The sequence below is a fragment of the Oratosquilla oratoria genome, chromosome 4 (genome assembly GCF_046742065.1).
Source record: "Oratosquilla oratoria isolate Oo_2021 chromosome 4, ASM4674206v1, whole genome shotgun sequence".
In the NCBI taxonomy this organism is placed as follows: Eukaryota; Metazoa; Arthropoda; class Malacostraca; order Stomatopoda; family Squillidae; genus Oratosquilla; species Oratosquilla oratoria.
Genome location: NC_134780.1, coordinates 45,462,339 through 45,471,502, shown reverse-complemented (window position 1 = coordinate 45,471,502; position 9,164 = coordinate 45,462,339). Strand labels below are relative to the sequence as shown.

Genomic DNA, 9,164 nt, shown 5'->3' with positions numbered 1-9,164 from the left:
TGGTTACTGCCCGAATCTTCTTATTTTGTAATTTTTTGTTAGATGCGTTTTGTATTTTACGTGTTGAGGGATGCCTTGATTAAAAGACTTTCGTGACGCCCTCTGTTCATTTCCCTGTACAAAAATGGTAACACGTTGAAATTACAAAACACAATTTACGTCTCATCGACTCCATATATATATATATATATATATATATATATATATATATGTACATATATATGTATTTATATATACATATATATATATATATATATATATGTATTTGAATTAATGAATGCCCAAAAGCCATCCTTACTCTTTTCCATGAGCAACGTCATTCCTAAACATGATGGTCCTAAGTCCAGTGACCGTAATTTTTTATTCGATTTGATAGAGAAATAAACAAATAAATGATAGTAAATAAATGTAATAATGAAATAATAGAAAATATAATATTAAATGAAAATATTTCAAGTAAATTTAACATAGAATAAATAAAAGAATAACAACGAATAAGAATTAATTACTAAATAGACATCCCCGTGGCCGAATGCTGATGTATCTATCATTCCAATGATTATATATTTACTGCTGTGGCGTGATTTATGTAATTTGTTACTTGATGCCATGCTGACCGGCTAACTTGCCTTATTAGATAATTATCGTTGCCGCCAGACGATTTTATTCATCTAACGGGAGATTAAGTAGTGACATTAAATACACGTATTGTATGCATGACAGGAGGCACCCCGCAACTCCACAGAAAACGGAGTTGGCACCAAATACCATTGGAGGTACAAAAGGGAATCGAACCCTATCAAGTATAGGGTCCTATATTCCTTCTTAGGCTGAATCAAATCGCGTGACGTCAGCCAGGAGCTAAGTTAAGGAAGTGGATTTTATTTGTTTATTGTGTCGGTCATATATTGTTTTTCCTTTTATTCTGTTCAGCGTCAATTTTTTTTTATTCGTCACCGCTGCATTTTTTTCAGTTGGCATTCAATATGAAAAGGACATTCTACTTGCAAGTGAAGAACTTTTATTAATTTGTTTTTGTTACTTTGTCGCAGTTATAATTGGATTCCCTTTTATTCATGGGACAGCAATATTTTATTTTCCTTTGTTTCTTCCATTTTCGATTTTGTTTAATTTTGTTCAAATATGGGTTAATTGAACTTCTTCATCAATTCCGCTTCCCACATTATTGCACTTGGACTCTCTGATTGGTCAACAGCAAGTGCAGCAGCTTGTGATTGGCTGTGGCGATGACGTCAAGTCGCTGAGGATCTCTTGCGCCCAACTCCGGTCAACAGTCGCTGCCTGAACAGTTGCCAGGTCGGGCGGTTGTGACTTCTCAAGGTAAGTTACCTGCTTGCCGACATGAGATCTGGTGTCTCCTAACTGCTATGTACAGTTATGCGTAATAGTCCTGATACACCCAGTTTTTTCTGTATGGGAAATTAGAACTCCATGTAACGTTGGAGTCTTTATTTTTTTTTTAAAGTATTCAGCAGTAAAGAAATGATAGATAAACTTATAGAAATGTTGACATAGTTGAACCTCATTTGGCAAACGAAATCTCATAGTTTATTTACATTTGAATCTAACCGTTAGAGCAGTGCGTGCCACATCACTGACATTTATTTATTTTTTCCAAAAAAAGATAGGACAAAAAACAACGTTTTAAGCCGAGGTTATGTAGTTGTGCGTTTTTTTTTTTTTTTTTTATTTAGCGAAGAAGCTTCTCCTAGGGGACGGTTCTGAAACCGAATGAAATCGTTTTGCGTCATCCAGACGGATGTTGTGTCTTAGTTATTAGTGGTGCTTGAAACTCGCTGTGTTAAACTACTAGAGTGGGTGGTGGGGCTAATAAGCCTAATCTTTTCCGTTTTCTTCCACCTCCTCTTCATCTTATTTGTTCCTTTTCCTCTGTTTTCTTTTCTTTTTCTCCTTCTTGTTCTTCCCCCTCTTTTTCTTACCCTACCACTTTCATTTCCTCTTCTTCCTCCTCCTCTTCCACTTCTTCACAGCGAGGAGTGCCCGTGGTGCTTGCGTCAGTAGTTCACGAATTGAACCTTCTAATCTTTTGGAAATGTTGTTGATAATGAGGGCGACACCCCTTAGCTGAATAAAATCACCTGACGGCACGTAGGATGAACAACATAGTTCAAAATACGTGTGTGTGTGATTCACCATGGTATTGGATCACGTGTTGGACTCGTGATCGACAGTTATTTCCCTTCCGTAAGAGAGCTCAGAGCTCATATATGACCGATCTATGGGTAATGCTCTGACCTTACACGCACACACCCAACTCCCCGCCCACGAGAGTTGGAGTAACAACCCGCAGCGAAGCGATACTGAAATTATTTCATCCCTGGGCGGGATTCCCCTGACCGCCGTAGTGGCAACCGTGAACTCTAACCACTGCACCACGAGGTTATGTGTGTGTGTACGTACGTACGTGTGTGTGTATTTACCTACCTAGTTGTATTTTCCTAATATCTCACGGGAAGGGAAGCTATGCTCGTGGTGTCCCGCCTTTGTATCTCGCAGTGTCTAGTTTGCTCAGTCGTATATGGTTTTTGCACACACTGTTGTTTTGTCCAGTTTGTTCCAGATGTCCACCACTCTGTGTGGAAAACTATTTTTTTCTTTTCAGATCTCTTCTTTAACTATCCTTTTTTTTTTTTTTTTCGTGTTCTCGTGCTTCTCTCTACCAAATTTATTAAGTCCTCTACATCGAGGACTTCCGTGAGTGTGTGTGTGCGTATTCACAGTGGTCTTTCGATCACGTGTTGGACTCGTGATCGACAGCTATTTCCCTCCCGGAAGAGAGCTCAGAGCTCGTATGACCGATCTATGGGTAATGCTGTGACCTTACACGCACACACACCCAATTCCCCGCCCACGAGAGTTGTAGTAACGACTCGAAGCGTAGCGATACTGAAATTATTTTATCCCTGGGCGGGATTCGAACCCGGACCCCCGTAGTGGCAGCCGGAAACTCTAACCACTAAGCCACGAGGTTTTGTGTGTGTGTGTGTGTGTGTGTGTGTGTGTGTGTGTGTGTGTGTGTGTGTGTGTGTGTGTGTGTGTGTGTGTGTGTGTGTGTGTGTATCCAAAGTAATTTGTGTCACGAATGAACATAGAGGTGAAGAGGAGGAGGAGGAAGAAGAGGAAGATTTTTTCTGGTGTGGGCCAACCTTCGTATCTGGGGAAAACAAAATACCATAAAAAATGTCTTAGTAAATCGTTATGACAGAAGAAAGAAAATCTCTTGGTATTTAGCTGAAAAAAATTATCAGAGTTGGTCGCTTTTATTTGTCGATTTAAAGCGACTTTAGTAGAGATGGCCAATCAGAGTAGCTGTTTTGAATGACGCGTGTTAGGTCAGGTGGGTCACGATCGGTGAGGGAAGGGGCCGTGAGAGTGACCATAGACGGGAGACCAGGAACAGCATGGCATAAAGCTAGTCGTTGTTGTTGTGCTGGGTTAGCAAGTTTTCAAATACCTCGATTAAACTTTTGACAACTGATTTTTTTTTTTTTTTTTTTTTTTTTAGTATTTCTCGTTTTTTTTCTTTCGTTCCAGAATTCAATATTTTTTTTCTCTTTATGTTGCATTTCATTTGTTAAACAGTCTAGTTTCATTCATGGATAAAATGTTCTTTTTTTCTGTCTTAGTTACATATTCGTCCGTAACAATGGATATCTTAGAAAAAGTATAGATAAGTGAACTTTGAAGAATTTCTTTATTCTATGGATTAAATGATTGAGTTTAGAAGTGTTTATACGTGATTGCTAGAAATTAGTCAAATAGAATTTTCATTTTGAAAGATTTGTGGCTGTTATTTCGATGTACTTTGTGGATACGTTTAGCATTGGGAATCAATTTCAGTGTTACAAAAACTAAGTGTTCGAGATAAAGCAAAGGTGACGACGTTGGCCGAGCCGAGCGACTATAGTAAGTAGACGACTGATATATGTGTTCGTTTTATTTAGCAGGGTGGGGGGTGGTTAAGAACGATAAGTATGCCAAATTAATGTCAACAAATATATCAGATTACGTCAAATCTTGGCAGAGTATATTTCATTTTTTCAACGTGACACGTGCCATGTTGCCTCTACAATTAAGAATAGATATGACACACTGGTACCAATATCGTGTGCTGTGCGTGTCTGACATAGTTGTGTGAAGAATAGTATTTCATCTTTCTCATTAGCCCACCTAAAGTATTGGGGAAACACATTCTCTAATTTGATAACTTCAATATACGAGAGTGGCTGCTCTGCCTGAAAAAAATTGCCTGGCACATAACAGAATCAAATGTACCAAGAGTTTGAAAGAACTGAGTGAATCATATTTTAAGATACTTGTCAATTTTTTTCATTTTTTATTTGTTCGTTTCTACCAATGTTTTCGTTGTGTTTGTTATCTGTTGGTGGAAATCATAATGTCCATATTATCTTTATACATTCATTGATAAATTTCTTGTGATTGTCTTAATTTTATAGAAGTATATATCATTATCACCCATGATAGGCATTTTATGGCAATATAGTTTTCATTACCGTTGCTCGCGAAGGGAATGATGTGCAAGCGACATGACGTCACCACTACAACAGTTGCCTATTTATGTTTTACCTTTCATTCATTGCTTGAAAAATTGTGCAGATCTCCTGGTAGCACTTGTGATCGTGTTTTAGTGTCAGCCTTAATGGTGCCTAGAGCAGAGGTGTCTGTCAAAATCGTTTTCAGATCTTAATCTCCACGTTTCTCTAATGCACGAGTCAGGAAACAGATGGCGCGCGGGTGAGTGTTCATGAAAATCAAGTGAGATCAACAAATAAACGCAGGTCAGGTAGATAAAACATCACGAGTCAGACATTCCATATGTGATGGAGTTCATGTGCTGTTGACATTTGTATGTAACCATTTATATTTCTTTTTATATTCGTTGCTCATGGTGGTGAATCAACATTTAGATTTTTTGTTTTATTTTCCCGTACGGCCCCCGTGACATGGTCAGATGCCCTAAATAGAGGCTAGAGTGTTTTTTGTTGTTGTTTTATGAGTCGTAGGGATATTATTGCCTATTATTTTTAATTAGTTGTTATCGATAAGTACCTGTTATTACCTATCCAATATTACAAACGGAGTACATCTACTGTAAAAAAAAAAAAAAAAAAAAATGGGAGAAGGAACAAGATGAGACGGAAAGTTGAGGAACAAAGTAGAGAAGTTTGCAGGAGTTACGTGGCAGATATTGGCGATTTCATTTATCTGAGAGGGAACTCGCTAAAGAGCTCCCCCACAAGGCTGGATAAAATCGTGAGTTGTTAACCATAATAAAATATGTATGATATTAATGTTACATTTACAAGATGTTACGGTGTCTATATATATATATGATAGCAGAGGTCGCGGCGCGCGCGCACACACACACACACACACACACACACACACACACACACACACACACACACACACACACACACACACACACACACACACACACACACACACACACACACACACACACACATATATATATATATATATATATATATATATGTGTGTGTGTGTGTGTATGTAGTATAGATATATGTATTCTATACACATACAGTGATTATAGAATATGGAAAAGCATAAGAGTTTTGTTGTCTTCCTATTGGTACCTCTTGATGCCGTTCAAATGCGCGCGTGACTGATAGAAGAACGAGAAGGAAGACCGTGGGAGGCGAGGTTGATTATAAATACCATCATCAATCATCAATTGGGAGCACGCGCCACGTGTCTCCTCGGTTCACTCACGCCCCGTCGGTAGTCCCCCACGGTCTCTCCGGGCAAACTCCCAGGCAGTCACCTTTCCCATCCCAAACAATCCTCGTCAGGTTCGATCAGCTTGCCCCAGGGTTGCCTTTTGTTTATTTGTTTTATAATTTTTCCGTTTGTTTATTATCATTTGCTTGATTATAATTTATTATGAGTTATATGCCAATTTATTATTATTTACTATTTACCTGTTTGTTTATTATTTAACTATACCTATGCATTTATTTGTGTATCTTATTTAACATTTACATTATTATAGTTTTTATTTATTCATTTATTTATCATTGTTATGATTTTTTTCGCATCCGACCCAAATATGGACCAAAAGGTCTTCTGTCGGCATGCTCCGCCTTTGTAATCCTTTGCATGTGGGGGATAGGTAAAGGGTATAGGGAGAATAGAGGGTATCAGCCTGAGAAAGATAGAGAGGGGAGGGTAGGGGAGTGGGGAGGGGAGGGGTCTTGGGAAAAGGTAAAATCTGATACGTGAATAAAATAAAAGAGAAACTATACTCGGAGTCGTGAGTTTCTGCATCGGCAAATCAGACCCTGGACAAGAAGTCTCTTGTGGGAACAATGGTGGGTAGCCGAGGTAGGAAGAAGGAGGAGGAGGAGGAGGAGAGGAAACGATGCGAGATGTAGTCAGGAAGATGTTTCAGGAATCTGAAATAGTGAGGAAAACGTGAAGGAAGAAGATGAAGAGAAGGCATATGTAGTGAAGAGAGGGGATATATGTTTTTATAATTCAGGAGGGAAAATCACAGGGGGGAAATTCCTAATCCAATCTTAGCTCAATCTACCATAACCTGACTTAACCTAACCTAACCTAAGCTCACCTATCCTAACCCAAGGAAGTTTGGCGAAAAACAATTTGGCGAAATATGACGTCAGTGAAGGGAAGTGAAGTGAGACGTAGGAAGTGTAGGTGAAAACGAGGTGAGAGGTAGGGAGGGAGGGAGGGTGGGTGGGGAGGTGGAGGGTGAGGATGAGTACGAAGGGGTGATTTATGAAAACAGCATCCAATAAGTGTGGGTGATGACTGCAGCCTGAGATCCACTTGGGGACCTGTCACCTTGGCAGTTTGTGGTCGAGGAAGTGATGTTGTTACGAGTTCGACAACGATTTGTCGAGGACGACCACTTGAATTTCAGAGGACGTGATATCACCTTTCGTATCAAGTGGCAGAGAGAGAGTCTTGTAGTAGAGAGTCTTGTAGTATGTAATGGGTACACTAGGGATTCCATTCCAACATTAGATAATTTTATTCCAGTTGAGGTCAGACAAATTTAGTCGGCTGAAGAGGGACTCTGATCATGAATGCGAGATTTTCTCTTGGCTGGTTGGAATCGCTTGGCAAGGTGATGAGGCTGAAACATGTTCCCATACTCAAGGGATTTTTCATAAGGCAATTGAAATCACTTGACAAAGTAGATACAATTAATGAAATGCGGTGAAATGATTCAACAACACAGGAAAACTTTGGATTACTGGTTAACTTTGTTCAATGAGACTAGGTGAATAAGTAATGAATAGTAATTAGAAGGTAATTATTGAAGGGTTGTTGTACAAAAGGTTTGTGGCGTGTAACAGGTAGACGGGTTGTGTCTTTTTCTATGTTTGAATTTTGTAACTGCTGTTTCTACCTTCAACTATCAAGGTTGTGTAGTTAGTGTCAGGTTGTAGTTGTGCAAGGTTCAAACAAGATGTGTGGTTTTTATTTACAAGAGGAAATTTCGGTAGGGACATTGGTAAAGATTGATTCGTAGTCAAATGAGACTTGTTTTGGCCCGAGTCCCCGCGACCACCCGAACGACATCACGTCTCGCTAGCAAGATCAGGATAGATGAAGGTCTTCGTTCTCTAAGCAAAAACGATAGAAATACGAAAGTCGAAATACTTGTTAGAGTGAGATGCTGTAATGTAGTTGTCCCTTTAACAATAGGCAGGATATAGGGCAACCGTAAACCCCTATCCCCTAACAGCCAGAACTGAAGTGTGTGGTAGTAGCCAGATTGCTGGAAACTGTGCAGTTCGTTTAAAGAAAAAATGGAAATTGGAATATTGATATTTACTTTGGCGGGGCAGTTTCAGGATCTGAAATTACTGTATTGTTCCGGACTTAGGGTTTCGTCAAGTGAACTGTAAATTACCAGAGCTATCTTTGTGGACAATCTAGCACGGGGTTCTGCCAAAGGAAACGACCTCTTCAATACGAGTCAAATTTTCGAGCGCAGCATTGGATGCCTAATGTACAACGCATCATACTACTTGCGTTATAGAATATAAAGTCAATGCTGCATTACTCGTTCTCCTTTATTGTGAGTAATAATAATAAACAGAAAAAATTAACCAACCAGTTCACAGAATTTGGGGGTCACTCAGCTACAACTACAGAAATATTATCTAGACACCGACGCCATTCTCAGGACGCCTACGTGGACGTCATCGTATCAAAGATATTAATCGAAACTCCCGTCCATGTCAAATGTTTGTACAATAATAAATAAATAGATGAGTAAATCAGATGCACCACAACAGAGAAATATTTAACACGCCATTAGTGTAGTTGAAACTTCGAGCGAGGATTTGTGACGTCATAGGATGATGCCTGTTGAGTAATGTCGTTGTTTGTGCGTTCTGCTTACTGAGTAAAGTCCTACGCTCCCGATTGGATGCCACGGTGATGAATAAAATCGCCTGGCGGCAATAAGAGTAGTAGGTAAAGTGTTACCCGAGAAATTCTTGCATCATTTACGGACTGTTCTGGTTAAGAACCACGTGATTTAAATTAGGATTGGTCAATACCTCTGGCGCACGTCTAGGGGGGAGGGGGTCCGAACACCGTAATGACCAAAACATAATACAAAAATGTCTTTTTACTCTCTAATTTTTCTGTCGTATTTTTATGATGTTTTTGTCCATTTGTATTTGTCATTGGGGTGAAATGTCTCAACTCTTCAAATTACTTGAAGCAGCGTCATTGCTGTTCTAAATTGTCAGTACCACCTACCCCCCCCACCCTCCCTCTCCCCCTCCCCCTCCCCCTCCCCTCCTACCTCTCCCTCTCCCCTCCTTCACACCTCCGCAGTCATTGCTGGCATTAGAGCGAGTCCCTGCTGCCAGCACCTAACCCCTTTTCTCTTCCCCCTCCTCCCCCTTTCCCTCTTTCTCCTCCCCACCTCCCTCTTCTTCCTCCTACCTCCTCCGTCCTTCTCCTTCCTTTCCCTCCCTCCCTCCCTCCCTCTTCCTCTCGATCCCCCTCCCCTTTATTCCTCTTTCTTCGTCCTCCTTCTCACTTTCCCCTTTTTCCTTACCTCGTCTTCCCCTTCCTCTCCGTTCTCCCTT

General features: G+C 40.0%; 1 protein-coding gene across 1 annotated transcript in view; it reads left to right on the top strand.

Moving 5' to 3' along the window:
* Positions 1-1,245: 1,245 nt before the first annotated feature.
* The window catches only part of LOC143024845 (putative peptidase C1-like protein F26E4.3), a 315,569-nt gene continuing 307,650 nt past the window's right edge, over positions 1,246-9,164 (top strand). Inside the window, exon 1 of the mRNA XM_076184134.1 lies at positions 1,246-1,341. The gene's annotated coding sequence lies outside the window, so the exon portion shown is untranslated. The remainder of the gene's footprint in view (positions 1,342-9,164) is intronic.